This window comes from Oncorhynchus clarkii, chromosome 18, assembly GCF_045791955.1.
Source record: "Oncorhynchus clarkii lewisi isolate Uvic-CL-2024 chromosome 18, UVic_Ocla_1.0, whole genome shotgun sequence".
NCBI lineage: Eukaryota > Metazoa > Chordata > Actinopteri > Salmoniformes > Salmonidae > Oncorhynchus > Oncorhynchus clarkii.
This window is the reverse complement of record NC_092164.1, coordinates 16169266-16190360: the sequence shown is the minus strand read 5'-3', so window position 1 is coordinate 16190360 and position 21095 is coordinate 16169266.

Genomic DNA, 21095 nt, shown 5'->3' with positions numbered 1-21095 from the left:
TGACACATCCTATATCACAACCTGGAAAACACTGACACATCCTATATCACAACCTGGAAAACACTGACACATCCTATATCACAACCTGGAAAACACGAACACATCCTATATCACAACCTGGAAAACACTGACACATCCTATATCACAACCTGGAAAACACGAACACATCCTATATCACAACCTGGAAAACACTGACACATCCTATATCACAACCTGGAAAACACTGACACATCCTATATCACAACCTGGAAAACACTGACACATCCTATATCACAACCTGGAAAACACTGACACATCCTATATCACAACCTAGAAAACACGGAGACATCCTATATCACAACCTGGAAAACACTGACACATCCTATATCACAACCTGGAAAACACTGACACATCCTATATGACAACCTGGAAAACACGAACACATCCTGTATCACATCCTGGAAAACACTGACACATCCTATATCACAACCTGGAAAACACGAACACATCCTGTATCACATCCTGGAAAACACTGACACATCCTATATCACAACCTGGAAAACACTGACACATCCTATATCACAACCTGGAAAACACGAACACATCCTGTATCACATCCTGGAAAACACTGACACATCCTATATCACAACCTGGAAAACACTGACACATCCTATATCACAACCTGGAACACACGAACACATCCTATATCACAACCTGGAAAACACTGAGACATCCTATATCACAACCTGGAAAACACTGACACATCCTATATCACAACCTGGAAAACACTGACACATCCTATATCACAACCTGGAAAACACTGACACATCCTATATCACAACCTGGAAAACACTGACACATCCTATATCACAACCTGGAAAACACGAACACATCCTGTATCACATCCTGGAAAACACTGACACATCCTATATCACAACCTGGAAAACACTGACACATCCTATATCACAACCTGGAAAACACTGACACATCCTATATCACAACCTGGAAAACACGAACACATCCTGTATCACATTCTGGAAAACACTGACACATCCTATATCACAACCTGGAAAACACTGACACATACTATATCACAACCTGGAACACACGAACACATCCTATATCACAACCTGGAAAACACTGAGACATCCTATATCACAACCTGGAAAACACTGACACATCCTATATCACAACCTGGAAAACACTGACACATCCTATATCACAACCTGGAAAACACTGGCACATCCTATATCACAACCTGGAAAACACTGACACATCCTATATCACAACCTGGAAAACACTGACACATCCTATATCACAACCTGGAAAACACTGACACATCCTATATCACAACCTGGAAAACACTGACACATCTTATATCACAACCTGGAAAACACTGACACATCCTATATCACAACCTGGAAAACACTGACACATCCTATATCACAACCTGGAAAACACTGACACATCCTATATCACATCCTGGAAAACACTGACACATCCTATATCACAACCTGGAAAACACTGACACATCCTATATCACATCCTGGAAAACACTGACACATCCTATATCACAACCTGGAAAACACTGACACATCCTATATCACAACCTGGAAAACACTGACACATCCTATATCACAACCTGGAAAACACTTAACATCCTATATCACAACCTCCTATATCACAACCTGGAAAACACTGAGACATCCTATATCACAACCTGGAAAACACTGACACATCCTATATCACAACCTGGAAAACACTGACACATCCTATATCACAACCTGGAAAACACGAACACATCCTGTATCACATCCTGGAAAACACTGACACATCCTATATCACAACCTGGAAAACACGAACAAATCCTGTATCACATCCTGGAAAACACTGACACATCCTATATCACAACCTGGAAAACACTGACACATCCTATATCACAACCTGGAAAACACGAACACATCCTGTATCACATCCTGGAAAACACTGACACATCCTATATCACAACCTGGAAAACACGAACACATCCTGTATCACATCCTGGAAAACACTGACACATCCTATATCACAACCTGGAAAACACTGACACATCCTATATCACAACCTGGAACACACGAACACATCCTATATCACAACCTGGAAAACACTGAGACATCCTATATCACAACCTGGAAAACACTGACACATCCTATATCACAACCTGGAAAACACTGACACATCCTATATCACAACCTGGAAAACACTGACACATCCTATATCACAACCTGGAAAACACTGACACATCCTATATCACAACCTGGAAAACACTGACACATCCTATATCACAACCTGGAAAACACTGACACATCCTATATCACAACCTGGAAAACACTGACACATCCTATATCACAACCTGGAAAACACTGACACATCCTATATCACATCCTGGAAAACACTGACACATCCTATATCACAACCTGGAAAACACTGACACATCCTATATCACATCCTGGAAAACACTGACACATCCTATATCACAACCTGGAAAACACGAACACATCCTGTATCACATCCTGGAAAACACTGACACATCCTATATCACAACCTGGAAAACACGAACAAATCCTGTATCACATCCTGGAAAACACTGACACATCCTATATCACAACCTGGAAAACACTGACACATCCTATATCACAACCTGGAAAACACGAACACATCCTGTATCACATCCTGGAAAACACTGACACATCCTATATCACAACCTGGAAAACACGAACACATCCTGTATCACATCCTGGAAAACACTGACACATCCTATATCACAACCTGGAAAACACTGACACATCCTATATCACAACCTGGAACACACGAACACATCCTATATCACAACCTGGAAAACACTGAGACATCCTATATCACAACCTGGAAAACACTGACACATCCTATATCACAACCTGGAAAACACTGACACATCCTATATCACAACCTGGAAAACACTGACACATCCTATATCACAACCTGGAAAACACTGACACATCCTATATCACAACCTGGAAAACACTGACACATCCTATATCACAACCTGGAAAACACTGACACATCCTATATCACAACCTGGAAAACACTGACACATCCTATATCACAACCTGGAAAACACTGACACATCCTATATCACATCCTGGAAAACACTGACACATCCTATATCACAACCTGGAAAACACTGACACATCCTATATCACATCCTGGAAAACACTGACACATCCTATATCACAACCTGGAAAACACTGACACATCCTATATCACAATCTGGAAAACACTGACACATCCTATATCACAACCTGGAAAACACTGACACATCCTATATCACAACCTAGAAAACACTGAGACATCCTATATCACAACCTGGAAAACACTGACACATCCTATATCACAACCTGGAAAACACTGACACATCCTATATCACAACCTGGAAAACACGAACACATCCTGTATCACATCCTGGAAAACACTGACACATCCTATATCACAACCTGGAAAACACGAACACATCCTGTATCACATCCTGGAAAACACTGACACATCCTATATCACAACCTGGAAAACACTGACACATCCTATATCACAACCTGGAAAACACGAACACATCCTGTATCACATCCTGGAAAACACTGACACATCCTATATCACAACCTGGAAAACACGAACACATCCTGTATCACATCCTGGAAAACACTGACACATCCTATATCACAACCTGGAAAACACTGACACATCCTATATCACAACCTGGAACACACGAACACATCCTATATCACAACCTGGAAAACACTGAGACATCCTATATCACAACCTGGAAAACACTGACACATCCTATATCACAACCTGGAAAACACTGACACATCCTATATCACAACCTGGAAAACACTGACACATCCTATATCACAACCTGGAAAACACTGACACATCCTATATCACAACCTGGAAAACACTGACACATCCTATATCACAACCTGGAAAACACTGACACATCCTATATCACAACCTGGAAAACACGAACACATCCTATATCACAACCTGGAAAACACTGACACATCCTATATCACAACCTGGAAAACACTGACACATCCTATATCACAACCTGGAAAACACTGAACATCCTATATCACAACCTGGAAAACACTGACACATCCTATATCACAACCTGGAAAACACTGACACATCCTATATCACAACCTGGAAAACACTGACACATCCTATATCACAACCTGGAAAACACTGACACATCCTATATCACAACCTGGAAAACACTGAGACATCCTATATCACAACCTGGAAAACACTGACACATCCTATATCACAACCTGGAAAACACTGACACATCCTATATCACAACCTGGAAAACACGAACACATCCTGTATCACAACCTGGAAAACACTGACACATCCTATATCACAACCTGGAAAACACGAACACATCCTGTATCACAACCTGGAAAACACTGACACATCCTATATCACAACCTGGAAAACACTGACACATCCTATATCACAACCTGGAAAACACGAACACATCCTATATCACAACCTGGAAAACACTGACACATCCTATATCACAACCTGGAAAACACTGACACATCCTATATCACAACCTGGAAAACACTGACACATCCTATATCACAACCTGGAAAACACTGACACATCCTATATCACAACCTGGAAAACACTGACACATCCTATATCACAACCTGGAAAACACTGACACATCCTATATCACAACCTGGAAAACACTGACACATCCTATATCACAACCTGGAAAACACGAACACATCCTATATCACAACCTGGAAAACACTGACACATCCTATATCACAACCTGGAAAACACGAACACATCCTATATCACAACCTGGAAAACACTGACACATCCTATATCACAACCTGGAAAACACTGACACATCCTATATCACAACCTGGAAAACACTGACACATCCTATATCACAACCTGGAAAACACTGACACATCCTATATCACAACCTAGAAAACACTGAGACATCCTATATCACAACCTGGAAAACACTGACACATCCTATATCACAACCTGGAAAACACTGACACATCCTATATCACAACCTGGAAAACACGAACACATCCTGTATCACATCCTGGAAAACACTGACACATCCTATATCACAACCTGGAAAACACTGACACATCCTATATCACAACCTGGAACACACGAACACATCCTATATCACAACCTGGAAAACACTGAGACATCCTATATCACAACCTGGAAAACACTGACACATCCTATATCACAACCTGGAAAACACTGAGACATCCTATATCACAACCTGGAAAACACTGACACATCCTATATCACAACCTGGAAAACACTGACACATCCTATATCACAAACTGGAAAACACTGACACATCCTGTATCACAACCTGGAAAACACTGACACATCCTATATCACAACCTGGAAAACACTGACACATCCTATATCACAACCTGGAAAACACTGACACATCCTATATCACAACCTGGAAAACACTGACACATCCTATATCACAACCTGGAAAACACGAACACATCCTATATCACAACCTGGAAAACACTGACACATCCTATATCACAACCTGGAAAACACGAACACATCCTATATCACAACCTGGAAAACACTGACACATCCTATATCACAACCTGGAAAACACTGACACATCCTATATCACAACCTGGAAAACACTGACACATCCTATATCACAACCTGGAAAACACTGATACATCCTATATCACAACCTAGAAAACACTGAGACATCCTATATCACAACCTGGAAAACACTGACACATCCTATATCACAACCTGGAAAACACTGACACATCCTATATCACAACCTGGAAAACACGAACACATCCTGTATCACATCCTGGAAAACACTGACACATCCTATATCACAACCTGGAAAACACGAACACATCCTGTATCACATCCTGGAAAACACTGACACATCCTATATCACAACCTGGAAAACACTGACACATCCTATATCACAACCTGGAAAACACTGAGACATCCTATATCACAACCTGGAAAACACTGACACATCCTATATCACAACCTGGAAAACACTGACACATCCTATATCACAACCTGGAAAACACTGACACATCCTATATCACAACCTGGAAAACACTGACACATCCTATATCACAACCTGGAAAACACTGACACATCCTATATCACAACCTGGAAAACACTGACACATCCTATATCACAACCTGGAAAACACTGACACATCTTATATCACAACCTGGAAAACACTGACACATCCTATATCACAACCTGGAAAACACTGACACATCCTATATCACAACCTGGAAAACACTGACACATCCTATATCACATCCTGGAAAACACTGACACATCCTATATCACAACCTGGAAAACACTGACACATCCTATATCACATCCTGGAAAACACTGACACATCCTATATCACAACCTCGAAAACACTGACACATCCTATATCACAACCTGGAAAACACTGACACATCCTATATCACAACCTGGAAAACACTGACACATCCTATATCACAACCTGGAAAACACGAACACATCCTATATCACAACCTGGAAAACACTGACACATCCTATATCACAACCTGGAAAACACTGACACATCCTATATCACAACCTGGAAAACACTGACACATCCTATATCACAACCTGGAAAACACTGACACATCCTATATCACAACCTGGAAAACACTGACACATCCTATATCACAACCTGGAAAACACGAACACATCCTATATCACAACCTGGAAAACACTGACACATCCTATATCACAACCTGGAAAACACGAACACATCCTATATCACAACCTGGAAAACACTGACACATCCTATATCACAACCTGGAAAACACTGACACATCCTATATCACAACCTGGAAAACACTGACACATCCTATATCACAACCTGGAAAACACTGACACATCCTATATCACAACCTAGAAAACACTGAGACATCCTATATCACAACCTGGAAAACACTGACACATCCTATATCACAACCTGGAAAACACTGACACATCCTATATCACAACCTGGAAAACACGAACACATCCTGTATCACATCCTGGAAAACACTGACACATCCTATATCACAACCTGGAAAACACGAACACATCCTGTATCACATCCTGGAAAACACTGACACATCCTATATCACAACCTGGAAAACACTGACACATCCTATATAACAACCTGGAACACACGAACACATCCTATATTACAACCTGGAAAACACTGAGACATCCTATATCACAACCTGGAAAACACTGACACATCCTATATCACAACCTGGAAAACACTGACACATCCTATATCACAACCTGGAAAACACTGGCACATCCTATATCACAACCTGGAAAACACTGACACATCCTATATCCCAACCTGGAAAACACTGACACATCCTATATCACAACCTGGAAAACACTGACACATCCTATATCACAACCTGGAAAACACTGACACATCTTATATCACAACCTGGAAAACACTGACACATCCTATATCACAACCTGGAAAACACTGACACATCCTATATCACAACCTGGAAAACACTGACACATCCTATATCACATCCTGGAAAACACTGACACATCCTATATCACAACCTGGAAAACACTGACACATCCTATATCACATCCTGGAAAACACTGACACATCCTATATCACAACCTGGAAAAGTATCTTACAGTAGGTAACCCATCAAAACTCTCGCAAGTGTTACAGAACATGCAGATGTAAGATTTTAATTTGAGCCAGTTTGCTACATCAGGAAAATAATCCTGCAGCAATAGGAAATGTGAATTATTATATGGATTATAATTAATGGATATGATTGTAGGGGTTGATACAAGGGAAAATCAAGTCTGTAATGTCAAAGTGGAAATACCTCAAAGTTCTCCTGCAGTATGGTGATCGAATTAAGATCCTACATCTGTAGGACGCTCAAAGAGGTTGTTGTTCTGTATTTATGGAGTTTACATTGAAGCTCAGCGTCCTCCTCTAGATAATCCTGGGATGTAAACTTCCACCAACGCCAAGGCTCTCTCTGTTCTATTCACAGAGCCACAGAGAGGACAGAGGGTCGCCAGGAACAAATCCTAACCCAGGTATTTCTGTTCTCGCTCCAGGATAGAAACCACGTCTCCAACAGCAGTGGGTAGAAATAGCCTTCAGAACATGGAAGATGTTCATTCTCATGTCAGAATGTGTCAATGTGGTCATCTCGGGAGGAACTGTCAGATCATCCATAGAGAAATATACTCTTAGTAAAAAAGGGTTCCAGGTAGAACTCTTTTGGGTTCCATGTAGAACACAATGTGGAAAGGGTCTTAAATGGAACTCAAAAGTGCTCTCCTATAGGGACAGCTGAATAACTATTTTAGGTTCTAGATAGCACTTTTTATTCTAAGAGTGCAGACAGCTCTGTTGAGTATCATATTGTTTAATTGCCTTCTACTCTTGTCTTCTATGGCGAAGTTCAGATTCTACTGTTGTCTTCTATGGTGAAGTTCAGATTCTACTGTTGTCTTCTATGGTGAAGTTCAGATTCTACTGTTGTCTTCTATGGTGAAGTTCAGATTCTACTGTTGTCTTCTATGGTGAAGTTCAGATTCTACTGTTGTCTTCTATGGTGAAGTTCAGATTCTACTGTTGTCTTCTATGGTGAAATTCAGATTCTACTCTTGTCTTCTATGGTGAAGTTCAGATTCTACTGTTGTCTTCTATGGTGAAGTTCAGATTCTACTGTTGTCTTCTATGGTGAAGTTCAGATTCTACTGTTGTCTTCTATGGTGAAGTTCAGATTCTACTGTTGTCTTCTATGGTAAAGTTCAGATTCTACTGTTGTCTTCTATGGTGAAGTTCAGATTCAACCATGAAAGGAGATATTTTGTGTGTTTGTATTGATATGTAGGCGATGTGTGCCATTTTTAAATTGATGTAGTTCTGTCCTTGATCTATTCTATTAATGTTGTGTATTATGTCATGTTTCATGTTCTGTGTGGACCCCAGGAAGAGTAGCTGCTGCTTTCTCAACAGTTAATGGAGATCCTAATCAAATACACACAAAAAAGGGGGGTCAGGATATTCAATAATATCCTTTATGCAAAACAAACCTGTTTTTTTTTAGCTTTTAACATTAGCACAATTAGCATGAATTAAGTATTCTGGAAATAACAGTTACTTGCCTGTTGTATAGAAGCTACCTTTTCCTCTCTGAAAGGCCTGTTATAGAGCAACCAATAGTAGCAAAGCCTGTAATGCTATAAAACAGAGGTAGCCACGAGCGCTTCCCATTTCGACGGATATTATCGGTGTGTGTGCCGTGTGTATGTGCGTGTGTGCGTATGTGTGTGTGTGTGCGTTACAGTGCGTATGTGTGTGTGTGTGTGCGTTACAGTGCGTATGTGTGTGTGTGTGCGTTACAGTGCGTATGTGTGTGTGTGTGCGTTACAGTGCGTATGTGTGTGTGTGCCTGCACATAAATCTTCTCTTTGTGCTGCTTCCCATGTGTGTGAAGCAGGCAGGCAGTGAGCTAAGCCCCTGACTGAGAAACAAGCCACAGTAGCAGCATTCCTCACAGTTCACCAAGGCATCTGTCTCTAACAGCATGAGGGCTTCACCAGGGAGAGAGAGGAACAGAGAGAGGGGAGAGAGAGAGGGGGAGTGAGAGAGAGAGAGAGAACAATGGGGGGGAAGACATCTCTCTTTCACTTTCTCTCTCTCTTCCTCTCTCTCTCTCTCTCACTCTCCCTCTCTCTCGCTTCTCATTATTTGAGAGACAGCGTCAGCGATAGAAACACTGTTTTTCCCCCTCTCTTTTTCCCTCTCATTTCTCTGGTCTCAGTGTGAGTTTTGTCTTCCATCATCTGCTCAGAGCTGTGAGTCAGCTGCGGGTCATATCACAACACTCCGCGCTACGCTACCAGTTTAGCACCCGACTACGACTGCACCCGATGACTCCTTCACACACAGACAGAGACAGACAGACACATGCAGTGCTGGGAATGGGCGAGCAGGAAACAATAGTGTCATATTCACTGTTGACAGGATTCAAGTGGTAGCTGTTGCTAGTTTGTAGGTGGGTGATACCTGACGGCAGTGACCTTGTTGAACAGGAAGGCCTGGGTGTAAAGCAGTGAGAATATCATGTGTGTGTGGTTGGAAGAGAGAGAGAGAGAGAGAGAGAGAGAGAGAGAGAGAGACAGAGAGACAGGGAGAGAGAGAGACAGAGACAGAGACAGAGACAGAGAGACAGAGAGAGATAGAGAGAGAGAGACAGAGAGAGAGAGAGAGAGAGACAGAGAGAGAGAGAGAGACAGAGAGAGAGAGAGACAGAGAGACAGAGAGACAGAGAGACAGAGAGACAGAGAGACAGAGAGAGAGAGAGAGAGAGAGAGAGATAGAGAGAGAGAGAGAGAGCGAGAGAGAGAGAGAGAGAGAGGTACAGAGATAGAGGTACAGAGACAGACAGAGGTAAAGAGAGAGAGGTACAGAGAGAGAGGTACAGCCATGGTAACAATACAGTACAGTACATTTTTAGCAGAGAGAGAGAGGTACAGCCATGGTAACAATACAGTACAGTACATTTTTAGCAGAGAGAGAGAGGTACAGTCATGGTAACAATACAGTACAGTACATTTTTAGCAGAGAGAGAGAGGTACAGTCATGGTAACAATACAGTACAGTACATTTTTTAGCAGCGAGAGAGAGGTACAGACATGGTAACAATACAGTACAGTACATTTTTAGCAGAGAGAGAGAGGTACAGAGAGAGGTACAGACAGAGAGAGGTACAGACATGGTAACAATACAGTACAGTACATTTTTAGCAGACCCATTTAAATTGGCAAATTCAAATTCACACCTCCTTCCCAGCAGTGGGTCCATCCACCTCTAGAAACAAGTCCTCCCTCCATCTTCACATCGCAAACCCAATTAAATGTCTCCTGAGTCGGCTCTGATTGGCCACGGTCAGAGCTGAAGCATTGCTCCTGTGTGTGTCGGGTGACGGTGGCAGTATGAGAATATGCATATCCTTGGAGCTCTGGCAGGGACAGTCTATTTTTAGCCTATATCATCCTAGACTGGCTGTGAGATTGGGGGAGGGGTTGTAGTTAGGGGGAGGTGTCATGCCAAGGATCTCAGAGCCATTCATCTGAAGTGGATCTACAGTGGCATCACCAAGACGACCTCATCTAGTAGGCTATATCTCCACCTGGAGATTCTTCACGGCCTAGCACAGATTCACGTTCCTGTTGTATGTTAACATGACCGCCTCTGCACTGCTGAAATTAATGTTCTGTACTGGGCTCTAATCACCTACTTAAGCGAAGGTGGATAAATTCTCTTTCCTAACGGGCTATGGCCAAGCTGATTGTGGCATACCAACTGTCAGAGCGTACTGTGTTAAAATATGAACAGCATATTAATCAACACCAGAGGTTCACAGATGAAACCTGTTCTTCAATCAACACCAGCAAGGTGGTTACCACGGCAACGCAGACACAAGACAACTCTCCTGGATTCGCGTGTGCGAAACAACAAAAAGAACCTCAACTGCGATTTGATCCGAGATTTGATCCGAGATGCCGGGTTCTCTTCTACCCTGAGAAAACAGTCCCCGTACTACAGGTTCCACACCCACCTTGCGTAGACTATACCGTAGGCCTACAGGAAACCACCAGGCTACAACAAGCGACTCCAACACAAGCGAGTCATCTTGGGCAGCCATCATTATCTGTTTAAAGAGCTCTGTCCCCACGGATCATCATTACGAGCCACATTAGAACTACTTTGATTATACTCCCATAATCCTTAAAAGACAGCTGCAGCCCATTCACAGCTGCCTGCATGGCTAATCTCCCCGCCACTAAATATAGCCGAGACAATGGGCAACAAATGACAACTTATACAGAGGGATGGAGAAATATAAAGGAGAGGAGAAACAAAGGGAGAAGAAGAGAGGAGGCGGAGGGAAGCGCTGTTTTGCATCAAAGCCCGAGGAAAACAGTGGTGAAGGGATGGTTAGACTGGAGATGCCAGGAGATGTTCTCTCTGTAAACATCATGAGATGTAAATGAGAGGAGAGAGGGGGAGAGAGAGGTAGAGGTAACGGGAGAGGGGAGGGAGAGGTAGAGGTAACGGGAGAGGGGAGGGAGAGGTAGAGGTAACGGGAGAGGGGAGGGAGAGGTAGAGGTAACGGGAGAGGGAGAGGGAGAGGTAGAGGTAACGGGAGAGGGGAGGGAGAGGTCGAGGTAACGGGAGTGCGGAGGGAGAGGTAGAGGTAACGGGAGAGGGAGAGGGAGAGGTAGAGGTAACGGGAGAGGGGAGGGAGAGGTAGAGGTAACGGGAGAGGGGAGGGAGAGGTAGAGGTAATTGGAGAGGGAGAGGGAGAGGTAGAGGTAACGGGAGAGGGAGAGGTAACGGGAGAGGGGAGGGAGAGGTAGAGGTAACGGGAGAGGGAGAGGTAACGGGAGAGGTAGAGGTAACGAGAGAGAGAGAGGTAGAGGTAACCGGAGAGGGGAGGGAGAGGTAGAGGTAACGGGAGAGGTAACGGGAGAGGGAGAGGTAGAGGTAATGGGAGAGGGAGAGGTAGAGGTAACGGGAGAGGGGAGGGAGAGGTAGAGGTAACGGGAGAGGGGAGGGAGAGGTAGAGGTAACAGGAGAGGGGAGGGAGAGGTAGAGGTAATTGGAGAGGGAGAGGGAGAGGTAGAGGTAACGGGAGAGGGAGAGGTAACGGGAGAGGGGAGGGAGAGGTAGAGGTAAAGGTAAAGGGAGAGGTAGAGGTAACGAGAGAGGGAGAGGGAGAGGTAGAGGTAACGGGACAGGGAGAGGTAGAGGTAACGGGAGAGGTAGAGGTAACGGGAGAGGGGAGGGAGAGGTAGAGGTAGCGGGAGAGGTAACGGGAGAGGGAGAGGTAGAGGTAACGGGAGAGGGAGAGGTAGAGGTAACGGGAGAGGGGAGGGAGAGGTAGAGGTAACGGGAGAGGGGAGGGAGAGGTAGAGGTAACAGGAGAGGGAGAGGGAGAGGTAGAGATAATTGGAGAGGGAGAGGGAGAGGTAGAGGTAACGGGAGAGGGAGAGGTAACGGGAGAGGGAGAGGTAACGGGAGAGGGGAGGGAGAGGTAGAGGTAAAGGTAACGGGAGAGGTAGAGGTAACGGGAGAGGGAGAGGGAGAGGTAGAGGTAACGGGACAGGGAGAGGTAGAGGTAACGGGAGAGGGGAGGGAGAGGTAGAGGTAACGGGAGAGGGAGAGGTAACGGGAGAGGGGAGGGAGAGGTAGAGGTAAAGGTAACGGGAGAGGTAGAGGTAACGGGAGAGGGAGAGGTAGAGGTAACGGGACAGGGAGAGGTAGAGGTAACGGGAGAGGGGAGGGAGAGGTAGAGGTAACGGGAGAGGTAACGGGAGAGGGAGAGGGAGAGGTAGAGGGGGAGGGGGAGGAAGAGGGTGATATGGAGGGAAAGGGGGAGAGAAAGATAGAGAATGAAAGGAGAGAGGGGGAGAGAGGGAGAGGTAGAGGTAACGGGAAGGGAAGGGCAACCAAGATGAGAGGAGGAAGCGAGAGAGAGAGAGAGAGAGAGAGAGAGAGAGAGGGAGAGAAAAACCTAACTACTCCTCCAACTGTAAAAATCACCACAGCGAGGTTATTAGGGGTGTGACATGGTAGTTACAACACTGAAAGAAAATCCCTCTGCCGTCACCACTGAGGAAAGATGGGCAGTAGGACGGGGGAACTTCAGAAATACCACTCTGGGTGGAGGGGTGAAATGTGTGTGTGTATGAGAGTAAGAGAGAGAAGAAGACTGGAGAGCGCTAGAGAGATAGAGAGAGAGACAGAGACAGAGACAGAGAGAGAGAGAGAGAGAGAGACAGAGACAGAGACAGAGACAGAGACAGAGACAGAGACAGAGACAGAGACAGAGACAGAGACAGAGACAGAGACAGAGACAGAGACAGAGACAGAGACAGAGAGAAGGTAATAGTGAAGGTGTAAAGTTGGCAGTAGAAAATCTTAACAGTATATTTGACCTCTCAGCTTCCCTATCAAATCTAAAAATCTCAAATAGAAAACCGAAGAAAATTAACAATAATGACAAATGGTTTGATGAAGAATGCAAAAATCTAAGAAAGAAATTGAGAAACCTGTCCAACCAAAAACATAGAGACCCGGAAAACCTAAATCTACGCCTTCACTATGGTGAATCACTAAAACAATACAGAAATACACTACGGAAAAAGAAGGAACAGCATGTCAGAAATCAGCTCAATGTAATTGAAGAATCCATAGACTCTAACCACTTCTGGGAAAATTGGAAAACACTAAACAAACAACAACACGAAGAATTATCTATCCAAAATGGAGATGTATGGGTAAACAACTTCTCCAATCTTTTTGGCTCTATAACAAAGAATAAAGAGCAAAAACATATACATGATCAAATACAGATCTTAGAATCAACTATTAAAGACTACCAGAACCCACTGGATTCTCCAATTACATTGAATGAGTTACAGGACAAAATAAAAACCCTCCAACCCAAAAAGGCCTGTGGTGTTGATGGTATCCTCAATGAAATGATCAAATATACAGACAACAAATTCCAATTGGCTATACTAAAACTCTTTAACATCATCCTTAGCTCTGGCATCTTCCCCAACATTTGGAACCAAGGACTGATCACCCCAATCCACAAAAGTGGAGACAAATTTGACCCCAATAACTACCGTGGAATATGCGTCAACAGTAACCTTGGGAAAATCCTCTGCATTATCATTAACAGCAGACTCGTACATTTCCTCAATGAAAACAATGTACTGAGCAAATGTCAAATTGGCTTTTTACCAAATTACCGTACAACAGACCATGTATTCACCATGCACACCCTAATTGACAACCAAACAAACCAAAACAAAGGCAAAGTCTTCTCATGCTTTGTTGATTTCAAAAAAGCCTTCGACTCAATTTGGCATGAGGGTCTGCTATACAAACTGATGGAAAGTGGTGTTGGGGGTAAAACATACGACATTATAAAATCCATGTACACAAACAACAAGTGTGCGGTTAAAATTGGCAAAAAACACACACATTTCTTCACACAGGGTCGTGGGGTTAGACAGGGATGCAGCTTAAGCCCCACCCTCTTCAACATATATATCAATGAATTGGCGCGGGCACTAGAAAAGTCTGCAGCACCCGGCCTCACCCTACTAGAATCCGAAGTCAAATGTCTGCTGTTTGCTGATGATCTGGTGCTTCTGTCACCAACCAAGGAGGGCCTACAGCAGCACCTAGATCTTATGCACAGATTCTGTCGGACCTGGGCCCTGACAGTAAATCTCAGTAAGACCAAAATAATGGTGTTCCAAAAAAGGTCCAGCCACCAGGACCACAAATACAAATTCCATCTAGACACTGTTGCCCTAGAGCACACAAAAAACGATACATACCTTGGCCTAAACATCAGCGCCACAGGTAACTTCCACAAAGCTGTGAACGATCTGAGAGACAAGGCAAGAAGGGCATTCTATGCCATCAAAAGGAACATAAATTTCAACATACCAATTAGGATTTGGCTAAAAATACTTGAATCAGTCATAGAGCCCATTGCCCTCTATTGTTGTGAGGTCTGGGGTCCGCTCACCAACCAAGATTTCACAAAATGGGACAAACACCAAATTGAGACTCTGCACGCAGAATTCTGCAAAAATATCCTCCGTGTGCAACGTAGAACACCAAATAATGCATGCAGAGCAGAATTAGGCCGATACCCACTAATTATCAAAATCCAGAAAAGAGCCGTTAAATTCTATAACCACCTAAAAGGAAGCGATTCCCAAACCTTCCACAACAAAGCCATCACCTACAGAGAGATGAACCTGGAGAAGAGTCCCCTAAGCAAGCTGGTCCTGGAACTCTGTTCACAAACAAAAACACACCCTACAGAGCCCCAGGACAGCAGCACAATTAGACCCAACCAAATCATGAGAAAACAAAAAGATAATTACTTGACACATTGGAAAGAATTAACAAAAAAACAGAGCAAACTAGAATGCCATTTGGCCCTACACAGAGAGTACACAGCGACAGAATATCTGACCACTGTGACTGACCCAAAATTAAGGAAAGCTTTGACTATGTACAGACTCAGTGAGCATAGCCTTGCTATTGAGAAAGTCCGCCGTAGCCAGACATGTCTCTCAAGAGAAGACAGGCTATGTGCTCACTGCCCACAAAATGAGGTGGAAACTGAGCTGCACTTCCTAACCTCCTGCCCAATGTATGACCATATTAGAGACACATATTTCCCTCAGATTACACAGATCCACAAAGAATTCGAAAACAAATCCAATTTTGATAAACTCCCATCTTGTGTCCTTCACCATTTGTACATTGTTAAAACACTGTATATATAATATGACATTTGTAATGTCTTTATAGTTTTGAAACTTCTGTATGTGTAATGTTTACTGTTAATTTGTATTGTTTATTTCACTTTATATATTCACTTTATATTTTATCTACCTCACTTGCTTTGGAAATGTTAACACATGTGTCCCATGCCAATAAAGCCCTTGAATTGAATTGAATTGAATTGAGAGAGAGAGAGAGAGAGAGAGAGAGAGAGAGAGAGAGAGAGAGAGAGAGAGAGAGAGAGAGAGAGAGAGAGAGAGAGAGAGAGAGAGAGAGAGTGAGAGAGAGAGAGAGAGGGGTGGAAGGAAGGAAGTGTGATTGCTAAACAGGAAGGATGCTGGGTAATTAGTCAGGAAGTGGTGGTGGAGATGGAGGTGTAATAATGATGCAGGCTTGTTTTGTTTTCGTTCTAACTGTGCACATCACTAATGATACTATTGTTATCCAATGGGACGCAATCACTTCATAGATCCTATTACAATCCACCATACAGTAGTTACTCTGGTCTTCCACCACTGGTGGTAGAAGGGCCTGAACTATTGGCTTGCAATCTACACACACTACAGTAGTAGCCTGAACTAGGAGATAGCAGGTACAAAACAGTCTTTATCTAACATGGTGTCAACATTTTTCCTTCATAGTTTTCATTTATTTGATTGCATCGATTAACAAATTGAATATTCTTTACTGTTATACACTGAACACCTTCCTAATACTGAGTAGCACCCCCTTTTGCCCTCAGAACAGCCTCAATACGTCGGGGCATGGACTCTACAAGGTGTCAAAAGTGTTCCACAGGAATGCTGGCCCATATTGTCTCCAATGCTTCCCAAATTTGTGTCAAGTTGGTTGGATGTCCTTTGGGTGGTGGACCATTCTTGAAACACATGGGAAACTGTTGAGCGGCACCTACTACCATACCCTGTTCAAAGGCTCTTAAATCTATTGTCTTGCCCATTCGCCCTCTGAACGGCACATATGCACAACCCATGTCTCAATTGTCTCAAGTCTTAAAAATCCTTCTTTAACCTGTTTCCTCCACTTCATCTACACTGATTGAAGTGGATTTAACAGTAGACATCAATAAGGGATTGTAGCTTTCACCTGGACAATCTATGTCATGGAAAGAGCAGGTATCCCTACTGTTTTGTTACACTTAGAGTGTTTCTCAATATATATAAAACCGAACTCCACAGTCTCATGCTCTGAGTGCATGCTCCGGAGAATGTATAAAACACTACATTTGAGAAACACTCCCCCTACTGTACCTCAAGTTGCACCTCCCCATTCACTGAACCTTCTTCCAGCCAGGACAATGGCAATAGAGACGAAACAAGCAAACGTTTTACTTCATAACTATCAGCTAGCTGTATGTGAATTATATAATAAGATAGCTAACCAGAGAGTTTAAAAGTCAAAAATGACCTAAAACTAATTCTATTTAAGGTAGATGTCAATTTTTCATGGGTAGCTAGCTACCAATTCTTTGTGGCTAGTTAGCTAGCTAACAGTAGTAGGCTAGCCAGTTCGCGCTATTGGCTTGCAATCTACACACACTACAGTAGGTATTGTAGGCAGGTAAACATGCCAAAGTGAACACAAAATGTATTTATTAACGTTTTCAAGAAAAAATATTGTAGTCAGGCAACATACAGTGCCTTGCGAAAGTATTCGGCCCCCTTGAACTTTGCAACCTTTTGCCACATTTCAGGCTTCAAACATAAAGATATAAAACTGTATTTGTTTGTGAAGAATCAACAACAAGTGGGACACAATCCTGAAGTGGAACGACATTTATTGGATATTTCAAACTTTTTTAACAAATCAAAAACTGAAAAATTGGGCGTGCAAAATTATTCAGCCCCTTTACTTTCAGTGCAGCAAACTCTCTCCAGAAGTTCAGTGAGGATCTCTAAATGATCCAATGTTGACCTAAATGACTAATGATGATAAATACAATCCACCTGTGTGTAATCAAGTCTCCGTATAAATGCACCTGCACTGTGATAGTCTCAGAGGTCCGTCAAAAGCGCAGAGAGCATCATGAAGAACAAGGAACACACCAGGCAGGTCCGAGATACTGTTGTGAAGAAGTTTAAAGCCGGATTTGGATACAAAAAGATTTCCCAAGCTTTAAACATCCCAAGGAGCACTGTGCAAGCGATAATATTGAAATGGAAGGAGTATCAGACCACTGCAAATCTACCAAGACCTGGCCGTCCCTCTAAACTTTTAGCTCATACAAGGAGAAGACTGATCAGAGATGCAGCCAAGAGGTCCATGATCACTCTGGATGAACTGCAGAGATCTACAGCTGAGGTGGGAGACTCTGTCCATAGGACAACAATCAGTTGTATATTGCACACTTTATGGAAGAGTGGCAAGAAGAAAGCCATTTCTTAAAGATATCCATAAAAAGTGTTGTTTAAAGTTTGCCACAAGCCACCTGGGAGACACACCAAACATGTGGAAGAAGGTGCTCTGGTCAGATGAAACCAAAATTGAACTTTTTGGCAACAATGCAAAACGTTATGTTTGGCGTAAAAGCAACACAGCTCATCACCCTGAACACACCATCCCCACTGTCAAACATGGTGGTGGCAGCATCATGGTTTGGGCCTGCTTTTCTTCAGCAGGGACAAGGAAGATGGCTAAAATTGATGGGAAGATGGATGGAGCCAAACACAGGACCATTCTGGAAGAAAACCTGATGGAGTCTGCAAAAGACCTGAGACTGGGACGGAGATTTGTCTTCCAACAAGACAATGATCCAAAACATAAAGCAAAATCTACAATGGAATGGTTCAAAAATAAACACATCCAGGTGTTAGAATGGCCAAGTCAAAGTCCAGACCTGAATCCAATCGAGAATCTGTGGAAAGAACTGAAAACTGCTGTTCACAAATGCTCTCCATCCAACCTCACTGAGCTCGAGCTGTTTTGCAAGGAGGAATGGGAAAACATTTCAGTCTCTCGATGTGCAAAACTGATAGAGACATACCCCAAGCGACTTACAGCTGTAATCGCAGCAAAAGGTGGCGCTCCAAAGTATTAACTTAAGGGGGCTGAATAATTTTGCACGCCCAATTTTTCAGTTTTTGATTTGTTAAAAAAGTTTGAAACATCCAATAAATGTCGTTCCACTTCATGATTGTGTCCCACTTGTTGTTGATTCTTCACAAAAAAATACAGTTTTATATCTTTATGTTTGAATCCTGAAATGTGGCAAAAGGTCGCAAAGTTCAAGGGGGCCGAATACTTTCGCAAGGCACTGTATGAGATGTGAATCGACAACATTTAATTCCAAAGTCTGAGTTTATTTTCTCTTACTTCAGCTCAATAATGGCTGACATTGATTTCAATAAATGAGTTGGTTTTTCAGTGGTTGCGTCAAATTTCCTTGTATCGATGCACGGTTTGAAATGTGTACAAGTGGAGCACGCATCCGAGAAGTGCCCTCCGTTTTCCGTTTCGCATACTTTGTTTTGGACTCATGCTCCTGATAGGCCTGACAGGTGCAGTATTACAAGACACATGTAACGCTGCTACATATCGGTACATATCTGGAAAATGCAGAGCCTATTTCCACTGCCGGGTAGTGATGCTATAATGAATCATGAACACGCTAACACCAAACATGCTTCTGGCTAATGAGGCCAAATATACTGGAGAATATTCACTCTCTGTTGAGGTCTCGTCTGCTGCTACAGCATCATTTCAAATCTCTCTTCTCTCTCTCTCTCTTCCTCCCCCCAATCACTCACTTTTACTTTCTTGGTTTCTCATCTGCATTCTCTCTCTCGCTCTCGCTCTCTCTCTCTCTCTGCATGCTGGGAGGGTTTGGTGCATGCTGGGAATTGTGTGAGTGAGTGTGAGTGTGGTGTAGAGTTAGATATCTTGGTTTTTCTTTTACGTTTCCTTTTCTTGGTGCTATTCTTTTTTCTTCCTATACATGATTGAGGTTATCATTATTTTTATTTAGTTGTTGTGGTAGAAATAAGTATATTGTATTTCGTGTCAAAATTACCCTGGTTTTGGCGGGGATGGTGACCCACATGGGGACGCCGTCCCTGTCACTTCGGCATGGCTTTAGGTGTGTTACTGAAGCTACTGTCACTTTGGAGGAGTTTCTGGTCGCCGTAGGAGAGAAGGTAGGATATCTTGGATGGTAAGGGATCCTGGACGTGGGAGGAAATCTTGGATGGTAAGGGATCCTGGACGTGGGAGGAGATCCAGGCCGGAAGGGATCGCCTTCCATGGGAGCAGACGGAAGCAGCAAGGGAGGAACAACGATGACTCCGGGGTTCGCGACCACAAAGGACGCACGAGAGGCAGCCCCAAATATTTTTGGGTGGGGATTCACACAGGGTGGTTGGCAGAGCCAGGTTTCAGACCAGAGCCAACTCCCCGCACTCACTTTAAGGAGCATGTGACCGTTCAGGTACCATGTTATGCGGTGATACACACTGTGTCTCCAGTGCGCATTCACAGCCCGGTGCGCTCAGTGCCAGCTCCCCGCAGTTGCCGTGCGAAAATGAGCATCCAGCCAGGACGGGTTGTGCCGGCTCAGTGCTCCTGGTCTCCAATACGCCTCCTGGGACTAGGATATCCTGCGCCGGCTCTACGCACTGTGTTTCCA